Below are 18943 nucleotides of genomic sequence, written 5' to 3'. Positions count from 1 at the left end.
ATTCCTGGGTTCCCCACAGTGCCAGAATACCGGTCCAGGCATCACCTCTGCACCAGCGTTTTGGGAATCACTCACCTGAGGGGGAGAAGACACAGACACAGAAGGGAAAGAAGAGAGGGGGACACCACAGGTGCAGTTAGCTGGCTGCGGGATGGCTGGCTCCTGTTTCTGTGATGAGGGAATGGGGCGATGACGGGTGAAGGAGAGAGGGGGAAAGGGAGAAGAAGAGAGAGAGAGAAGAGGCAGGATGTCCACTTGCAACTGGAACTGCCTCCAAATGGTCCTCCACCAACTCGATCACTCGATCCAGCAATGCTGGGCGGTGGCACTGGACCCACTCCACTGTCCCTTCTGGCAGCCGTGTGATGAACTGTTCCAGCACCACCCCGTTGATGATCCCCTCGGTGTCGTGGTCTTCCACCTTCAACCACCGCTGGCAGGTGTCCCAGAGCTGTTGGCTGAAAGCGAACAGCTAGTCAAATTCCTCCAGTGTCAGTGTGTGGAAATGCTGATGGTGTTGTTCTAGGGAGTGCCTGACACGCTGCAGGATGGCTCGCTTCAAGTTGGCATAGTTGAGCCGACTGTCGGTGGGGACCTGCTGCATGGCAAACTGGGCTTCTCTGGACAGTAGTAGCAGTAGACAAGCTGTGCATTGCTCAACCAGCCACCCACATGCCTTGCTTCTTGCTCAAACAGTGCGATGAAGGCTTCCGGGTTGTCGTGCGGCCCCATATTTGCATGTGTGATGTGGGGAGGGCCCGCAGTGGTGGCAGCTGAGGACCCCACTGATGCTAGCAGGTGCCAGAATGCCTGGCGATCTTCCTGCTGGGCCAACAGCAAGGCTTCAAAGCACTATTCTTGTTCCTTTCGGAGGGCAATCAGCACTTGGTGCTGGCTCTGTTGGGTGGCAGCGAGGGCATGGATGAGGTCCTTGAGTGGGGAGAGCTCCCTTCAGTATCCTGGGTTTCGGCACCACTGTAGTACGTCCCTGGGTGGGTGGAATACTGAAGCGCAGGCAGGCAGAGAATGATGTAAAACACAGACTTTATTTTTAACTCTTTTAGCTTTTCGGCTTCACTGACTTCAGCTCGTTTGCTCACACACAAAAATATGCTCCAATCAGGAGAGACCTTGCCTCTTCGCTCTCCCCTGTCATCACTGAAACAAACACACACACACACACACACATACAACATTAACTGACAACAGGTAGGATCATTTTGTTACTCACCTTCCCTGGCCCCGCCTTCGATTCACAAACCGACACTTGACCATGCCCCTGCTGCCACAGATGTATTGAGAGACATGCTCAGAAAGTTGCCATTGCTTACATTGACAACATCTTGATTTATTCTCCTAACCTAGAAGGTCATGTGAATCATGTTAAGAAAGTCCTGACTTGACTCATTGAAAACCATCTCTTTGTCAAAGCAGAAAAGTGTGAGTTCCATGTCTCCTAGATATACTTCCTGGGTTATGTTATCAGCACTGAAGGAGTAACCATGGATGAGAGCAAAGTCTCAGCAGTAATCACATGGCCCACTTGTACCACAAAGGCCTCCAATGTTTTCTAGGTTTTGCTACCTTTTACAGAAGGTTTACAAGAGGCTTCAGCTCCATAGCAACCCCAATCACTGCCTTGCTAAAGAGGGGCCCTAAGCATCTTCAATGGAATCATGCAGCTGAAAAAGCCTTCTCTCAGTTTAAGACAGCATTTACTACTGATGCCATTCTCAAGCATCCTGATCCCACTAAGGTTTTCGTAGTTGAAGTTGATGCATCTGAGTCCAGTGATGGGGCAGTGCTTTCTCAGCATTTCAATGAAAAGCCCAATTTGCATCCTGTGGCCTTCTTTTTTAAGAAGCTTCCCCCTGCAGAACAAAACTATGATATTGGCAACTGGGAGCTGTTAGCTGTCAAACTCATGCTGGAGGACAAGGCAACACTGGCAAGAAGGAGCCACATACCATATTCACTATTTTTACAGACCATAAGAATCTGGAATATCTCAAGACTGCCAAGCGATTGAAACCACAGCTTATTTTTCCACACATTTTCAGTTTACCATCACCTACATGGGAAGCCATGGATTAAAGGTTACAGAAGCAGCTTTGAGACCAAAAGGTCACTGGTTTGATTCCCTGGACCAGCAGGAATGGCTCAAGTGCCCTTGAGTAAGGCACCTTGGGCTGCCCATTGCTGCTTGTGTGTCAGGGTCCTGTTGCACATTGGTCTGGATAAGAGCATCTGCTAAATGTCGATAATGTAATGTACAGACCTGGCTCCAAGAACACTAAAGGTGACTCTCTGTCCTGTATCTATCTTACCATGTCACCTGATCCAGAGCTTGTTTTTTAAAGTCTTTAAGACTTACCCATCTACCAGGTCTCCCCACAGCCTTTGAAACAGCCAAACTAAATTTTACCCATTTGTTTCATTATTTTGGCATCCCAGATGATGTTGTCAGTGGTGGTTCACAGTTCACATCTTGACTACGATCTAAGTTCATGGATATGCTGGGAGTTTCATTAAGTCTAATGTCCAGATATCACACACAGTCTAACAGACAAGTGGAAAAAGCCAACCAAGAAGTCAGTGTTTTCTGCCCTGAGAATCAGGGAGACTGGGCACAGTTCCTGCCATGGGCTAAATATGCCAAGAATTCTTTGGGCCACTCTCAATCCATGTGACACCTTTTCAATGTGTACTTGGTTATCAAATGCCCCTCTTTCCATGGGATGCTTTACCCACTGGCATGCCTGCAGTAGATGAATGGTTCAAACGCACTGAACAGGTATGGGAAAGTGTCATCAATGTCTTGAAAAAGTGGCTTAAAGGTACAAGCACTTTGCTGACCGTCACAGAGGGGAAACTCCCCAATACAACCCAGGTGACGGAGTCTGACTGTCCTCCAAGGATATTAGGAATCCAAGAAATTGTCTGAAGCTCAGTGTCAAGTATATTGGGCCATTCAAAGTACTTCAACATATCTGTGATTTCACAAGTTGGCTCTACCCAAGAACAGCAGGCTATCACCCACATTCCATGTCTCATGCCTGAAACCCACCATCCCAGGTCCCCTAGACAGGAACATGCCCTCTACCTCACCTCCCAAACCATTCACCATCAACAGCCAGCCAGCCTACATCATCTATGCTATACTTAATTCATGATGTAAAGAAGACAATCATCCATATCTAGTTGAGTGGGATCCCTGCCCAAGACATCCTAGACCCCCTTCTCTGTTAAAACTTTCATCCTACAAAATCTGATCCTTGGTCCTGGGGCCATCCAAGAAAAAGGAAGCTCTTTGTGGGGAGGGGGCAAGGCTGCAGGGGGGTTCAGTCATGTCTGCACCCACCCGCACTCAAGACTTTACTTCCCATGATTCACAGCAGCCTTCAAACATGGCTGCCATGGACTATTGACCCATCCCACGTGACGTCACGACAAATGCGGCTGCCATTTTGGACATGAACTACCAGTAGTCTACCACAGCCAACAACAAGGAACGACGGCGAAGCATCGAAAGGAATATAGCCATCAAATAAAGTTTTTACTTTCAGCAAGACTTCCATCATGCCATTATATTGTTGTGCACCTGGATGTAGTAACCATCAACACACAAGGCAAGATTTATCATTTTATCGGATCCCGACAGATGCTGACCGACGGAGAAGATGGATGGTCTCTAAAATATTGGCAAAATGATGTTTATTGACATAGCAATCGTGTGTAACGGGAAGCATTTGCATATCCAAAGTGTTGTGTTTACATCAAAGATAAAATAAACCGATATGACAACTGCTGCTGCCAGGTTGGGGACACAAACTAGTAGAAAGGAAGTGTGCCAACAGTGCCAACACACTTCCTTTGTGGTCGATTCTGCTTTAAGGTAAGATGCATTTAATTATTCATCTGCTGTGGGTTTGGAATCGGTAGCCTGACCGATTTGTTCATGTTTGTGGTGCCATTTGTTTGTTGACGTGTGTTGAAATGGAAGATTGGTTGTTGACATGATTTCCAGTGATGCTTTGGTGCTGCTGTGGATCAGATGTGTTGAGTAGCCTGACTGTTTTTTTTTTTCTTGCGTGTGGTATCATTGTTGACGCAAGGTTGTTTTATGAACATGCCAATGCGGACACGATTTCCCCTGATGAGTTATGACTTCAGATGCGATGCATGTGTGGAGGTGTGGAGTCCGCATCCCTGCAAACACATACAGTTGGGGCCCACATGGGCCTCATTTGGGCTAGGTGGGCTTTGGCTGGGCATGGGCTTCGAGTGGGCTTTGTTGTTGGGCCCCACATGGGCAATGGGTGGGCATTAAATGGGCTAAATTAAGCATGGGCAATAAGTGGGCTTTGTTGTTGGGCCCCACATGGGCAATGGGTGGGCATTAAATAGGCTAAATTAAGCATGGGCAATAAGTGGGCTTTGTTGTTGGAGCCCACATGGGTAATAGGTGGGCAGTAGATGGGCTAAACTAGATGGGCTATAAGTGGGTTCCAGCAAGGCTCCAATTCAACTCCAATTCAATTCAAAAACACAAAGAATTTTACTCTCATACCTACCAGTTGAGATGTAATAAAATAATCTTTAAAAAAATCGCGAAATTAATTACAATTAAAAATAAAATTTCTCAATTTTAGAGCATAACAGATAAAGTTTGCTATAACCTAAAAGAAAACAACTGTTATGATTGGCTTGTTCCCTCTCACACTTTAACAGAGAACAAAAGCCAATCATAACAGTTGTTACAAGAGTGTGAGAGAGAACAAGCCAATCATAACAGTTCTTACAAGAGTGTGAGAGAGAACAAAAGCCAATCATAACAGTTTTTACAAAAGTACCCGCATCTGTTCTATTTTATCGAAAGCACATGTTCATCGTCGCTGCGCTTCAAAAATATGTTTCTCTTTCATATCGGCTTTACTCAAAGCGAGATGAAGCTTCAGGCGCCATCTTGTTTTCTGCTTTTTTGGTGACCACCCACTCTCATCCCTGGTTAGAAGAGCGTCTGGACAAGCACGTGTGTGGCTGAACAAAAGGTTGGTAAAATCATTCTGCATAATAATACGAGTATAGATGCTAGGCTTTGGCAATAACTATCTTTTTTTACTGTTAACCAAAAGGACTCCTCACGTCTTGGAATTCTTTTTGTTTGCAATTTATCTGAGCACCTGCAGCTATTACCTGTGGATGAGTTGAAAACAAAAATGGCTTTGTTGCCATTCAAGACCACATACGTGGCATTGCCACTCTTGCACTAAAGTGCTGTTTATTTTTTATTTATATGTGTATTTGTTTTTTTTTAAGCATGTTACCTTTCGCTGTAGTGGAGTTTTCAAATCATGGACTGGCAGTTATAGAAACCAAATTGTTTACTGGGCCTGAGGAGGATGAATGCTATTGGCCACCAGCAAAGATGAACTCGACAAGGGCAGGCATAAAGCAAAAGGACCCTTGCACTGACTGGGTGACACACGAAGTGACCGTGAAGAGAAAAGCTGGTAATGTGCCCATGTGTATTTTGTATTATATTATCTTACAAGATGAGTTCATTGTAGATTTTGTTTAAAGGTGCACTATGAGTTCCTGCATTATCACTTCCGTTGACATTCCATGTAAATACCTAAAATGCTATACGAAACGGTACTCTCAAATTCCAGCAACTAAATCAACTTTGCTCACTGCCCCCACCAATATGTGCACACTCACTAACCCCCACCCCCTCCCCTGACCATGTTGTTGATTGGCTGGAAGTGGTGCACAGCCTGTGCCCCTAGTGTTTGTTTGATGTGTACAACCCCCTTGTTGCCTCCCAAGGCAAGTTTTTTTTGTTTGTTTGTTTTCTTCAAATTTTTAATGGGGCTGGCAGAAAACTGATCAAGGGGAGTTGCTCTACGGTTCGATACAAAAAAATGAAATTGTGTTAAAAACCATGCAAGAACTCATTTTCCACCTTTAATTTTGTTCTGAATGAAACTAATTGCCACTGATTTGTACAGCAACATATGAAATTGCTCGCTCAAAGTTAGTGGAATATGAACAGAATACAGATGTATCAACTGAGCCTGAGTCTACAGAGAATATGGGCAGGGGGAAGCGCAAAAGGAGTGAGGCTATTTGAATTATAGAGAACAGTAGAATGAACAAATATATGATTAACTAATAAATAATAATAATAAATGTAATCACTTAAAGTAACAAGGGGGAAAAGTGAGAACAACCATCACATTTGTGCAAATATTCTTTTAAATCTTTTCATGGGACAGCACTAGAAATGAAACATACAACTTAAAGAAGGCAATGTACAGCTTGTATAACAACAGAAATTTGTAGTCTTCTGAAAATCTCAACGTAATGTTAATGCTGAAACAGCTGGAAACGAAATTAAGTACACCCCACAGCGAACATGTCCTAATTATGCTCATACATACTGTCAATATTTTGTGTGAGCACCATTATTATGAACTGCCTTAACCTGTATGGCCTTGAAATTCACGAAAGATGCACTGGTTTCTGCAACCCCGATTCCAAAAAAGTTGGGACAAAGAACAAATTGTAAATAAAAATGGAATGCAATAATTTACAAATTTCAAAAACTGATATTGTATTCACAATAGAACATAGACAACATATCAAATGTCGAAAGTGAGACATTTTGAAATTTCATGCCAAATATTGGCTTATTTGAAATTTCATGACAGCAACACATCTCAAAAAAGTTGGGACAGGGGCAATAAGAGGCTGGAAAAGTTAAAGGTACAAAAAAGGAACAGCTGGAGGACCAAATTGTAACTCATTACGTCAATTGGCAATAGGTCATTAACATGACTGGGTATAAAAAGAGCATCTTGGAGTGGCAGCGGCTCTCAGAAGTAAAGATGGGAAGAGGATCACCAATCCCCCTAATTCTGCGCCGACAAATAGTGGAGCAATATCAGAAAGGAGTTTGACAGTGTAAAATTGCAAAGAGTTTGAACATATCATCATCTACACTGCATAATATCATCAAAAGATTCAGAGAATCTGGAAGAATCTCTGTGCGTAAGGGTCAAGGCCGGAAAACCATACTGGGTGCCCGTGATCTTCGGGCCCTTAGACGGCACTGCATCACATACAGGCATGCTTCTGTATTGGAAATCACAAAATGGGCTCAGGAATATTTCCAGAGAACATTATCTGTGAACACAATTCACCGTGCCATCCGCCGTTGCCAGCTAAAACTCTATAGTTCAAAGAAGAAGCCGTATCTAAACACGATCCAGAAGCGCAGACGTCTTCTCTGGGCCAAGGCTCATTTAAAATGGACTGTGGCAAAGTGGAAAACTGTTCTGTGGTCAGACGAATCAAAATTTGAAGTTCTTTATGGAAATCAGGGAAGCCGTGTCATTCAGACTAAAGAGGAGAAGGACGACCCAAGTTGTTATCAGCGCTCAGTTCAAAAGCCTGCATCTCTGATGGTATGGGGTTGCATTAGTGCGTGTGGCATGGGCAGCTTACACATCTGGAAAGACACCATCAATGCTGAAAGGTATATCCAGGTTCTAGAGCAACATATGCTCCCATCCAGATGACGTCTCTTTCAGGAAAGACCTTGCATTTTCCAACATGACAATGCCAAACCACATACTGCATCAATTACAGCATCATGGCTGCGTAGAAGAAGGGTCCGGGTACTGAACTGGCCAGCCTGCAGTCCAGATCTTTCACCCATAGAAAACATTTGGCGCATCATAAAACGGAAGATATGACAAAAAAGACCTAAGACGGTTGAGCAACTAGAATCCTACATTAGACAAGAATGGGTTAACATTCCTATCCCTAAACTTGAGCAACTTGTCTCCTCAGTCCCCAGACATTTACAGACTGTTGTAAAGAGAAAAGGGGATGTCTCACAGTGGTAAACATGGCCTTGTCCCAACTTTTTTGAGATGTGTTGTTGTCATGAAATTTAAAATCACCTAATTTTTCTCTTTAAATGATACATTTTCTCAGTTTAAACATTTGATATGTCATCTATGTTCTATTCTGAATAAAATATGGAATTTTGAAACTTCCACATCATTGCATTCTGTTTTTATTTACAATTTCTACTTTGTCCCAACTTTTTTGGAATCGGGGTTGTACTGTAATCCTTTCCCACTCCTTTGTGATGACATTTCAGAGCAGGTGGATGTTTTTCTCTAACTTCCGCTTTAGGATGTGCCACAGGTGCATACATGTCAACCTATACGGAATGTCCGTATTTTATACGGATTTGATTCAATAAACATAGTATACGGGCGTATAAATAAAGTTATACGGATTCTTTAAAAAAACTTCAATATTTATTTAGAGCTATAATCAATTCCCACGATAAGAGCACATAACATTTACAAACGTACTCTACACCACAGACAGCCAGTAAAGAGTCTTATGAAATCGCGCGTTGTCTTGTGGTTGCGAGACTTCATTCCACTTTTGATCATGCGCACACCGCATTGCGAGAATCCCGCCAACCGTGAAGTCATAGACATATAAACATAGACGCCGCCTTCTGCATAGAATCATACGTCATCCTCGCCGCCATATTGGATGTGGCAAAGTGGAGATTCTTCAACCGTCTCTGGTATAGTGTATAGACAGTAGCCGAGAATAAAGATGCCTCATTCATATGCTGCGCTTAACTGTACCAACAGGTTTACCATCCAAATGAGATCACATGGGATTACCTTTCACAGGTGAGACTGGAAAAATACTTTTCATTGTATTTGGTCATTATAACGTAATTTTACGAACAGATTTTCCTGACTTTGTGGCTAATATGAAGTCTCGCGCATAATAGCCGCTTGGTGAAACCTATCTCCAAACAGCAAAGTATTTCCTTTGTAACTACACTGATAACACTTTGTGTTTTTGTCAAACATTGGAGCTTTGTATTCATTCTGAAGGTTTATTGTTATTAATATTGAATAAAAAGTAACTGGGATATCTCATCTCATCTCATTATCTCTAGCCGCTTTATCCTTCTACAGGGTCGCAGGCAAGCTGGAGCCTATCCCAGCTGACTATGGGCGAAAGGCGGGGTACACCCTGGACAAGTCGCCAGGTCATCACAGGGCTGACACATAGACACAGACAACCATTCACACTCACATTCACGGTCAATTTAGAGTCACCAGTTAACCTAACCTGCATGTCTTTGGACTGTGGGGGAAACCGGAGCACCCGGAGGAAACCCACGCGACACAGGGAGAACATGCAAACTCCACACAGAAAGGCCCTCGCCAGCCCCGGGGCTCGAACCCAGGATCTTCTTGCTGTGAGGCGACAGCGCTAACCACTACACCACCGTGCCGCCCGTAACTGGGATATATCATTGTTAATTATCATTCAAATTTTAGGTAAATTATTTTAATTTGCATCTTATACGGATTTTATAAGGGAAAATTTTGGAGGTTGGTTATACAGGTTTGATTGACCAAAGGTTGACATGTATGCAGGTGCTCAATTTGTCACTAACTTTAACTTACGAAAACTCATCTCATCTCATTATCTCTAGCCGCTTTATCCTGTTCTACAGGGTCGCAGGCAAGCTGGAGCCTATCCCAGCTGACTACGGGCGAAAGGCGGGGTACACCCTGGACAAATCGCCAGGTCATCACAGGGCTGACACATAGACACACAACCATTCACACTCACACTCACACCTACGGTCAATTTAGAGTCACCAGTTAGCCTAACCTGCATGTCTTTGGACTGTGGGGGAAACCGGAGCACCCGGAGGAAACCCACACGGACACGGGGAGAGCATGCAAACTCCGCACAGAAAGGCCCTCGCCGGCCACGGGGCTCGAACCCGGACCTTCTTGCTGTGAGGCGACAGCGCTAACCACTACACCACCGTGCCGCCCCACTTACGAAAACTGTTTTTTAAATTTTATTTTTCCTTTATATTCTAATGCTTTAGTTAAAGTAGTTATAGTTTAACTGAAATGCTTTAACTTATTGATTGTGCTTGATTATTATACATGTTTAGGCAAGTGGTCATGTCCAGCGAGGCTGAAGGTGAGGATGACGACGAAATCAACAATCAGGCATCTCCATCACCTCCAAGGCCTCCATCTACTCTGAGATGTATGCAGACTCCTCCACCCTCCCACGGGAGTCTGCAGACCCCTCTACCCCCCCCACTGTTAGGGATTTGCTGGGATTCGAACCTTGTTCGTTGGTGTGATAATCCAGCAAACCCCCTCTAGGCCACCAGGGGGATGACTCAAATGCAGAGGCGTGAGGCAGAAGTAGAAAAAGTATCAAACAACAGTTTATTTACACTATGTACAATATTTACAATCCGATGAAAAAACAAAAAAAGAAAATCCAAAAGCTCAGAAGATAACAAAAATAAAAATATCCAAAAGGTGCAAAGTCCAAAAACAAAAGGAAAGGCAAAATGCTGAACGCTCAGAAGATCCAAAAACACAGTAAATACTTTAGGTCAAAAAGAAAAGCAAAGTGCAAAACAAAGAACACGGTACAGAGGAAACTGGAGATAAACATAACAGCACAAAGACTCAGTGACAAGAGGACTGAACTCAGGGGGTATAAATACACAAACTAAATTGAACACAGGTGAAGATAATCAGGACTAAACAGGCGATTAACACAAACACAAAACACAGGAACAGTGGCAGCCTCTAGAGGCCAAAATAAACATGACACGAAAAGGAAATAACAGCGGCCTCTAGAGGCCAAAACAGTCCTAGTCCTAACAGGACCCCCCCCCTCTAGGAGCGTCTCCTGACGTTCCCAGGGCGATCCGGATGGGCCGAATGGAAGTCCCAACACAGTTCTTTATCTAGGACATCCCGAGCAGGAACCCAGCAGCGCTCCTCAGGACCATAGCCCTCCCAGTCCACCAGATATTGCAACCCGCCGCGGACCCGGCGGGAGTCAAGCAGGCGATGCACAGTGAACACAGTCTGACCCTGGAAGATGCGGGGGGTGAGGGGTTCCTAGGGGCAGGGGCATACGTAGACGTCAGTATGGGCCGCAACAGGGAAACATGGAAAGTGGGGTTGATCCTCAGAGTCCGGGGCAACTGGAGCCGGTAGGAGACAGGGTTCACCCTGCGCACCACCTTGAAGGGGCCAATGTAGCGAGGAGCAAGCTTGAGGTTCTCCACCCGCAGCGGAAGGTCCTTAGTGGACAGCCAAACCCGCTGCCCAGGGCAGAAAGCGTGTGCAGGTCTTCTATGGCGGTTGGCCTGAGTCTGGTTGGTTCTGGAGGTCTGTATGAGGGTCTTCCTGACCTTGCTCCAGGTCTTGCGACACCGTCTCACATATTGGTTGACCGAGGGCACCCCCGCGTCCTCCTCCTGGTCCGGGAACAGAGGTGGCTGGAACCCGAATTGGCACTGGAATGGCGACAGCTTGGTGGCCGATGACTGCAGGGTGTTGTGGGCGTACTCTGCCCATGGCAGCCAGGTGCTCCACGATGTCGGGTTATCCATAGCCAGGCCTCGCAGGGTGGTTTCCAGGTCCTGGTTGAGCCTCTCCGTCTGACCATTGGACTGTGGGTGAAACCCAGAGGAGAGGCTGGCAGTGGCTCCGATGACCTTGCAGAACCCGTGCCACACTCGGGAGGAGAACTGGGGCCCTCGGTCTGAGACGATGTCCTGTGGAAGACCAAAGACTCGGAAGACATGATTAAACATAAGTTTCGCTGTTTCAAGAGCAGAGGGGAGTTTGCACAGTGGTATGAAGCGGCAGGCCTTCGAGAATCTGTCGACTAAAACCAAAATGACCGTGTTACCTTGTGACTCAGGGAGATCCGTGATGAAGTCGACTGCCACGTGGGACCAGGGACGCCGGGGAATGGTCAGAGGATGCAGGAGACCCTGGGGATGCCGTCGTGGGTTCTTGGTTCTGGTGCAAACCTCACAGGACAGGACAAATGACCTTACTTCCTTCTCCATGTTAGGCCACCAGAAGCGTCTTTTCAGGAAGTCCAGGGTCCTCCGAGCTCCCGGGTGGGCGGTGAGAGGGGAAGAGTGACCTCACTGGAGAACCTTGGCCCGGGCTTGATGTGGGACGTACAAGAGGCCCGGTGGCCCCATCCCAGGACCGGGGTCCTGGCGTTGAGCTCGTCGGACAGCCTCCTCAATACCCCAGCGGACAGGGGCCACAATCCGGGACACAGGGATAATAGGCCCGACTTCATTCTCCCTGTTAGTGGCAGAGAACAGCCTGGACAGTGCGTCAGGTTTGGTGTTCTTGGAGCCGGGGCGGTACGAGAGGGTGAAGTCAAACCGACTGAAAAACAGGGCCCACCTAGCCTGTCGAGGGTTCAGTCTCTTGGCTTGCTGGAGGTACTCCAGGTTCTTGTGGTCAGTCCAAACCAGGAATGGATGTTGCGCTCCCTCCAGCCAGTGCCTCCACTCCTCAAGGGCCAGTTTGACCGCTAGCAGTTCTCGATCCCCCACATCGTACCGGGACTCCGCAGGACTCAAGCGGTGGGAGAAGTAAGCGCAGGGGTGCAGCCTTCCTTCTGAACATTGAGAGAGCACCACGCCGACACCACTGTCCGAGGCGTCCACCTCCACGATGAATGGTTGGGAGGTGTCTGGGAGGACCAGAATGGGTGCCATGCAGAAGCGGTCCTTGAGGTCTTTGAACGCCTTTTCCGCCTGAGGAGACCAGACATAAGATCCACCTGTCCCTTTGGTAAGGTCTGACATGGGTGCTGCTACAGAACTGAAGTTCCTGATGAACTTGCGGTAGAAGTTAGCGAATCCTAAGAACCGCTGAACCTCCTTAACGGACTTGGGAGTAGGCCAGTCCCAGACAGCCAGGGACTTGGCAGGGTCCATTTGGAGTTGGCCTGTCCGTACAATAAATCCCAGAAAGGAGACCTCGGGAACATGAAATTCGCATTTCTGGGCCTTAGCGAACAGATTGTTCTGTAGCAGCCTCTGGAGAACCTGGCGGACATGGTGGCGGTGCTCCTGCACGGTCTTGGAAAAGATTAGGATGTCGTCGAGGTAGACAAAAACGTACAGGTTAATCATGTCCCTTAAGACGTCGTTGATTAGGGCCTGAAAAACAGCTGGTGCGTTGGTGAGTCCGAAGGGCATCACCTGGTATTCGTAGTGCCCAGACAGGGTGTTAAAGGCAGTCTTCCACTCGTCTCCCTGTCGGATACGGATGAGGTGGTATGCGTTCCATAGGTGCAACTTGGTGAAGACGGTGGCGCCTTGGAGCAGGTCGAAAGCAGTGGACATCAGCGGAAGGGGATATCGGTTGCGCACAGTGATCTTGTTCAGGCCCCTGTAGTCAATACATGGTCAGAGCCCCCCATCCTTCTTGCCGACAAAGAAGAAGCCGGCACCAGCAGGTGAGGTGGAGGGTCGAATGAACCCAGAGACCAGGGCGTCTTTGAGGTATTCCTCCATGGCCTTGCGTTCTGGCTGAGAGAGGGAAAACAGTCTGCCACGAGGAGGGGTAGTCCCAGGGAGCAAGTCGATGGCACAGTCGTAGGCCCAGTGTGGAGGAAGAACGGCGGCCCTGCTCTTGCTGAATACCTCCTTGAGATCCCAGTACTCTGTGGGAACTTGAGATAACTCGGTGAGATCAGGGGGCTCGGCAGGAGACACAGGAGAGCTAGAGAGCAGACAAGAGGCATGGCATGCAGGGCCCCATTCCACAACCTGGCTTGTTACCCAGTCTATGCGAGGATTGTGGCGAGTAAGCCAAGGAAGGCCTAGAATAACTGGGAACTCAGGTGAAGGAATCAGGTGCAGGGATATTTCTTCCTTGTGACCTTGAGACTGGAGGAAGACTGGAGAAGTAACTTGGGTGACTCTTCCATCACCTAACGCTTGACCATCGAGGGCAGACACAGACAGTGGGACTTCAAGAGGTGCAGTCGGAATATTGATGCTTTGGGCGAAGTGAATATCCATAAAGTTCCCAGCCGCCCCTGAGTCTAACAAAGCTTGACAAGAGTGGACAGACTCACCCCAGGAGATGGAGACCGGGATGTAGATTCCTTGGCCAGGGAGTCCGGGAGAGAGGGTAGGCCCCGTCACAACCCTCCCTCGGCTGGACGGGGCGGTCCTTTTCCCGAGAGTTCGGGACATGATGCTCGGAAGTGAGCAGGCTTGCCACAGTAGATGCAGCACTTGTCCCTCCTTCTGCGCTCCCTCTCAGATGCAGAGAGGCGAGTACGACCCACTTGCATGGGTTCTGGACAGTCACTGAAGGAGGTAGACGGGCTCCAGGTAGAGGTAGGGAGGCTGGGGGGGCTCAAGGCTTGGTGGTGTTCTCTCATCCTGTTTTCCAGACGAATAGCATGTGAGATGAGGGTTTCGAGGTCACTTGGGCATCCAATAGAGGCCAGACCGTCCTTGATGGGGTCAGACAGACCATGGTGGAAGGCTGACACCAGGGCAGTCTCGTTCCATCCACTTACTGCTGCGAGCGTCCGGAACGAGATGGCGTAATCTGCGACGCTTCCTCCTTGCCAGATGGACATGAGCTTTCGGGCTGCGTCGGTACTGATGTCCGCCTGATCGAAGACCCGAAGCATCTCTTCAGAAAACAGCTGGAAATCAAGGCACTCAGGTCCCTGTCTTTGCCAGATAGCAGTAGCCCAGGCTCGCGCCTTACCAGCTAATAAGGTGATCACAAAGGCAATCTTGCGGCGATCTGTAGTGTAGGTGGTAGGCTGAAGCTCAAAGGTGAGTTGACACTGGGTAAGGAACTCCCGGCACTCACTGTGCTTGCCGTCATACCTCTGTGGTGCAGGAAGGCTGGGTTCGCGAGGTGAAGAAGGCAGCATGGCAGGAGGCACTGGAGCAGAAGCAGGAGCTGGATCAGGATGAGGAGATGCAGGCAGAGATGTCAGCTGTGCCAGGGTTTTCCCAATTTGCTGAAGCAGTTCCTCGTGGCGAGCAAGGGCCTCACGTTGGCTGGTGAGCGTACGTCCATGAGCGTCCATGGTCGCTCCGAAGCGTGTCAAAGCTGCCATAATTCCCTGAAGGTTGGCCGGGTAGACAGTTGAAGCAGCCTCTGCTGAGTCGGTCATGACGGAGTCTTTCTGTTAGGGATTTGCTGGGATTCGAACCTGGTTCATTGGTGTGATAATCCAGCAAACCCCCACTAGGCCACCAGGGGGATGACTCAAATGCAGAGGCATGAGGCAGAAGTAGAAAAAGTATCAAACAACAGTTTATTTACACTATGTACAATATTTACAATCCGATGAAAAAACAAAAAAAGAAAATCCAAAAGCTCAGAAGATAACAAAAATAAAAATATCCAAAAGGTGCAAAGTCCAAAAACAAAAGGAAAGGCAAAATGCTGAACGCTCAGAAGATCCAAAAACACAGTAAATACTTTAGGTCAAAAAGAAAAGCAAAGTGCAAAACAAAGAACACGGTACAGAGGAAACTGGAGATAAACATAACAGCACAAAGACTCCGTGACAAGAGGACTGAACTCAGGGGGTATAAATACACAAACTAAATTGAACACAGGTGAAGATAATCAGGACTAAACAGGCAATTAACACAAACACAAAACACAGGAACAGTGGCGGCCTCTAGAGGCCAAAATAAACATGACACGAAAAGGAAATAACAGCGGCCTCTAGAGGCCAAAACAGTCCTAGTCCTAACACCCACGGGTCTCTGCAGACCCCTCAACCCCCCCACGGGTCTCTGCAGACCCTTCCACCCACCCACGGGTCTCTCCAGACCCCTCCACCCACGGGTCTCTGCAGACCCCTCCACCCCCTGCTCCCACCCACGGGTCTTCAACCCCAAGACAAGACATTCGGGATAGCATGTTTGTTCGCATTTTGACCCTCCTTGAGGAGGTGAAAGACACAGAGGAACCATGGGAGGATTCTTCAGGCACTTCTCCAAGATTGACACAACATTGCCAACCCCATTTGTTCTACTCCAGAGGGTTTCCCCCTCAAGACGGTTAATAAAGTCGACTGCATGGAAAAAAAACTGGCAAACCCCACCAGAACTGGTATGTATGTTAAAGGTATTACAGTATGTGGACTGAATCAACCTGTTGCCCTGTTGTTTCACGTTGACAAGTGCTGTTGAAAGTTATGAGAACAGTGTGAAAGAGTGGTCTGCACACTGGGTATACTCTCCAAAAACACTATTATTTAACTATAAGGCAACATTTCGATCCACTAGTGGGATCTTCCCACTCTTTCACACTATATCTACTATGTGCGCACCCTAACTTTCAAATATCCATGCATCTGGCAGTTCTTTCATGTTGAGAGGTTTACTCCAGTGAGGAATATAGATTGACCTGCCTTGTATTGCCTTTGTTCCCTCTCAGATTGCAGCTGTGGCGGACATTGGAGGGGGCACTGTTGACGGGGCCACGAGAAGGATGATGGCGTTCCTCATTGACCACAACCTATCCAGACAGTACAACTTCGTGGGGAGAAACGGCAAGAGAGGATTCAAGCCCCTCAAGCTGTTTGAAGTAATTTATGGTAGGTGTGCATATGGATAATGTTTAAGTTGTACAATATTAGAAAGAGATCATAATACCAAACATGTTTATTGAACTGTAAAGGCAACTACAGGTGTGTGTAAGGGTGGGCATAGGTGATGTCTGGGGTGTAATAGTTAGGAATGCAACGGTTCTTGTTTTATTGAACTGAATGACACACCCCCTATGGCTCAATACGCAGACATGAAACGCGATATTTCGATATGCTATTAAAATATTACTCTGCTAGACAGTTTTCCTAAACTTAGAATAGAATAGAATGCCTTTTATTAGAAACAAATAACGGCTAGAAATATTTCACTTAATGTCTGATGAATCTATTTAATGTATGAGCTTTGCCTTATACATTGAATTACTGAAATTAAAGGAGAAGTTTGGTGTGAATCAGTCATTAGCCCGGTTGTTTGAGGTCAACAAGTGCTGTCAGGAAAAAGAACAAGAAAATGTGATGCAACATAGACCGCATACATACAGATAACCTTCAATGAACCTTAACAACTGGGCTATTGATTGATTCACACTAGATTTCTCCTTTAACAAACTTCCACAATATTCAATTTTTTGAGAAACTCTGTTGCTTCTACAAACCTGGCTGAGAGTTGTCACATGAAGTAAGTCACTGCTATATTTGTGCCTTGCAGGAGCCTTGAAGAAGAATGCAATGACCAGTCAGATCACCAGAAAGGACACAGGGAAGGCGGTCTCAAAGTGGCTGATTGGTGCTAGGGACTGGGGGGGGCAATCGACAGGCCGGTCAGGCCAGAGAGGCAGCCCCTCAGGAAATTTAAATTGTGTTGTTGTTTTTTTTCTCAGTGATTTCTGTAATAAAAACTTAGTTTTTATTTTTTGTAAATAGCAATAAAAAAGTAATTGTATTACTAGTCTTTTTGTCATTGTTGTTTGTGTAAAGAACTGTACTATGGGCTGACTGTAAAATAAGCCCCCATAATAGTTATTACCTTAAAGGGTACAATCAGGGACCCATAATGAGCCCACATGGGCCCACTCAGTGTGGGCCCCAGATGGGAGAAACCTGGGTTGCCCAAGTGGGTTTTAGCTAGGGCCCATGTGAAACCCACCTTCAGCCCAACTGGGCTTGCCCACATGGGGCCACCATGGAACCCCCGGACAAAACTGACTGGAGCCCAGCTGGGCAGCCCATATCCAACCCATATGGGCCCCACAAGGGTGTGTTGACAGGGATGATATGTGCGTAAGATAGGCTTCTCATGTGTTTGGAGATCCGCGCTCTGAGACAAGTGCAAGCACCCCCCCCCCCCAAGGGAAAAAAAGGGACCCCCCGAAAATATCGGCATAGTTCGAACACTGGGTTGGAGAAAGTAATGGCAAATAGTGAGTGCACAAACCATAGAAGGTAAACTGTACATAGCGCCAGAGCAGTGTGATGGTATGTCTACTTTTAGATTGTGTTAGCTTATCAATGAACACACTCGTCACTCGACGAGTTTCACGTCTTTACGATGGATACTTAAATGTGTGTTAGGTATTATTGTTGCAGTCTAAGCAGTCATTGTAGCAGCTAGATGAGCGAGAACCGAAAGGGTCTGTGCCATAAACCGTTATTTCTTCATGTCCAAAATGGCGGTCGCGTTTAAGAAGGTCACATGAGTGGGAAGGGTCAATAGACCCCTTGTGCATGATGGCACACATCACATGATAATTACACCTGGGGGTCAAACAGACACTGTCTTTCATGTAAACGAGCCTTAATCTGTCTTCAATATGGTTAGTTTTTGCGCTGTTTTTGGTTGTTCGAATTGAGAAATAGATGTTATTACCGTCTCCATGCTATCAAGAAAAATGTTAACAAAGAGAAGCAAATGCTTCAAGAACAATGAAGAAATGAGTGGTTAAAGAGAATACGACGAGAGGAGCTAAGCCTGAAACTCCAGAGAAATTTGCAATTGTATTTAAAACATATTTTTTTTAAATAGAAAGTTGGAAGTGAGGATGGAAGAGTTTGCTTAAGAATCTTGTTTTATTTTTTCTGCTCGCATTCGAGTTAGGTTCTTCATGAAAGTGTTTGATTTTCTTACAGGTGAAGAAGCTTCCTTATTCAACACGGAAAACCCAGATTGGTTTCAAACAACTCGGATGTAACTCAGTGTATTACAAAAACAACAACAACAACAACAAGGAGCAACATGTGTGATATATCCTGAAAGAACAGAAAAGATTAAGAGCAGAGAGCACTGAAGCTTTGCTCCTGTTATCAGAGGAACCCAGTCCTGTGCAAAACGTCACCATGGAGCCAGAGTGTTGTAATGACCCTACAGTTTGAGAGTGTTCTACACAAACAGACTTAACAACAGCTGCATGCATATGAAACAGAAATAAATCGACTAAGGAAAGAAAAACTATTTTGGATAAAATTGTTATTGTCTGTT

General features: G+C 46.5%; 1 long non-coding RNA gene across 2 annotated transcripts; it reads left to right on the top strand.

The window, feature by feature from the left end:
* Nucleotides 1-4947: 4947 nt before the first annotated feature.
* LOC132882738 (uncharacterized) lies at nucleotides 4948-17416 on the top strand. Of its 2 annotated transcripts, none has more exons than XR_009654222.1 (3): nucleotides 4948-5051; nucleotides 16356-16515; nucleotides 17177-17416. It is a non-coding gene; the product is annotated as an uncharacterized LOC132882738 (long non-coding RNA). The 2 variants fall into 2 exon arrangements; XR_009654221.1 differs by lacking the exon at nucleotides 4948-5051 and adding an exon at nucleotides 15092-16028.
* The last annotated feature ends 1527 nt before the right edge of the window (nucleotides 17417-18943 follow it).

Source organism: Neoarius graeffei, chromosome 3 (assembly GCF_027579695.1).
Source record: "Neoarius graeffei isolate fNeoGra1 chromosome 3, fNeoGra1.pri, whole genome shotgun sequence".
Taxonomy (NCBI): domain Eukaryota; kingdom Metazoa; phylum Chordata; class Actinopteri; order Siluriformes; family Ariidae; genus Neoarius; species Neoarius graeffei.
Note: the sequence above shows the minus strand (reverse complement) of the source record. Positions and strands in the feature narration are given on the sequence as shown.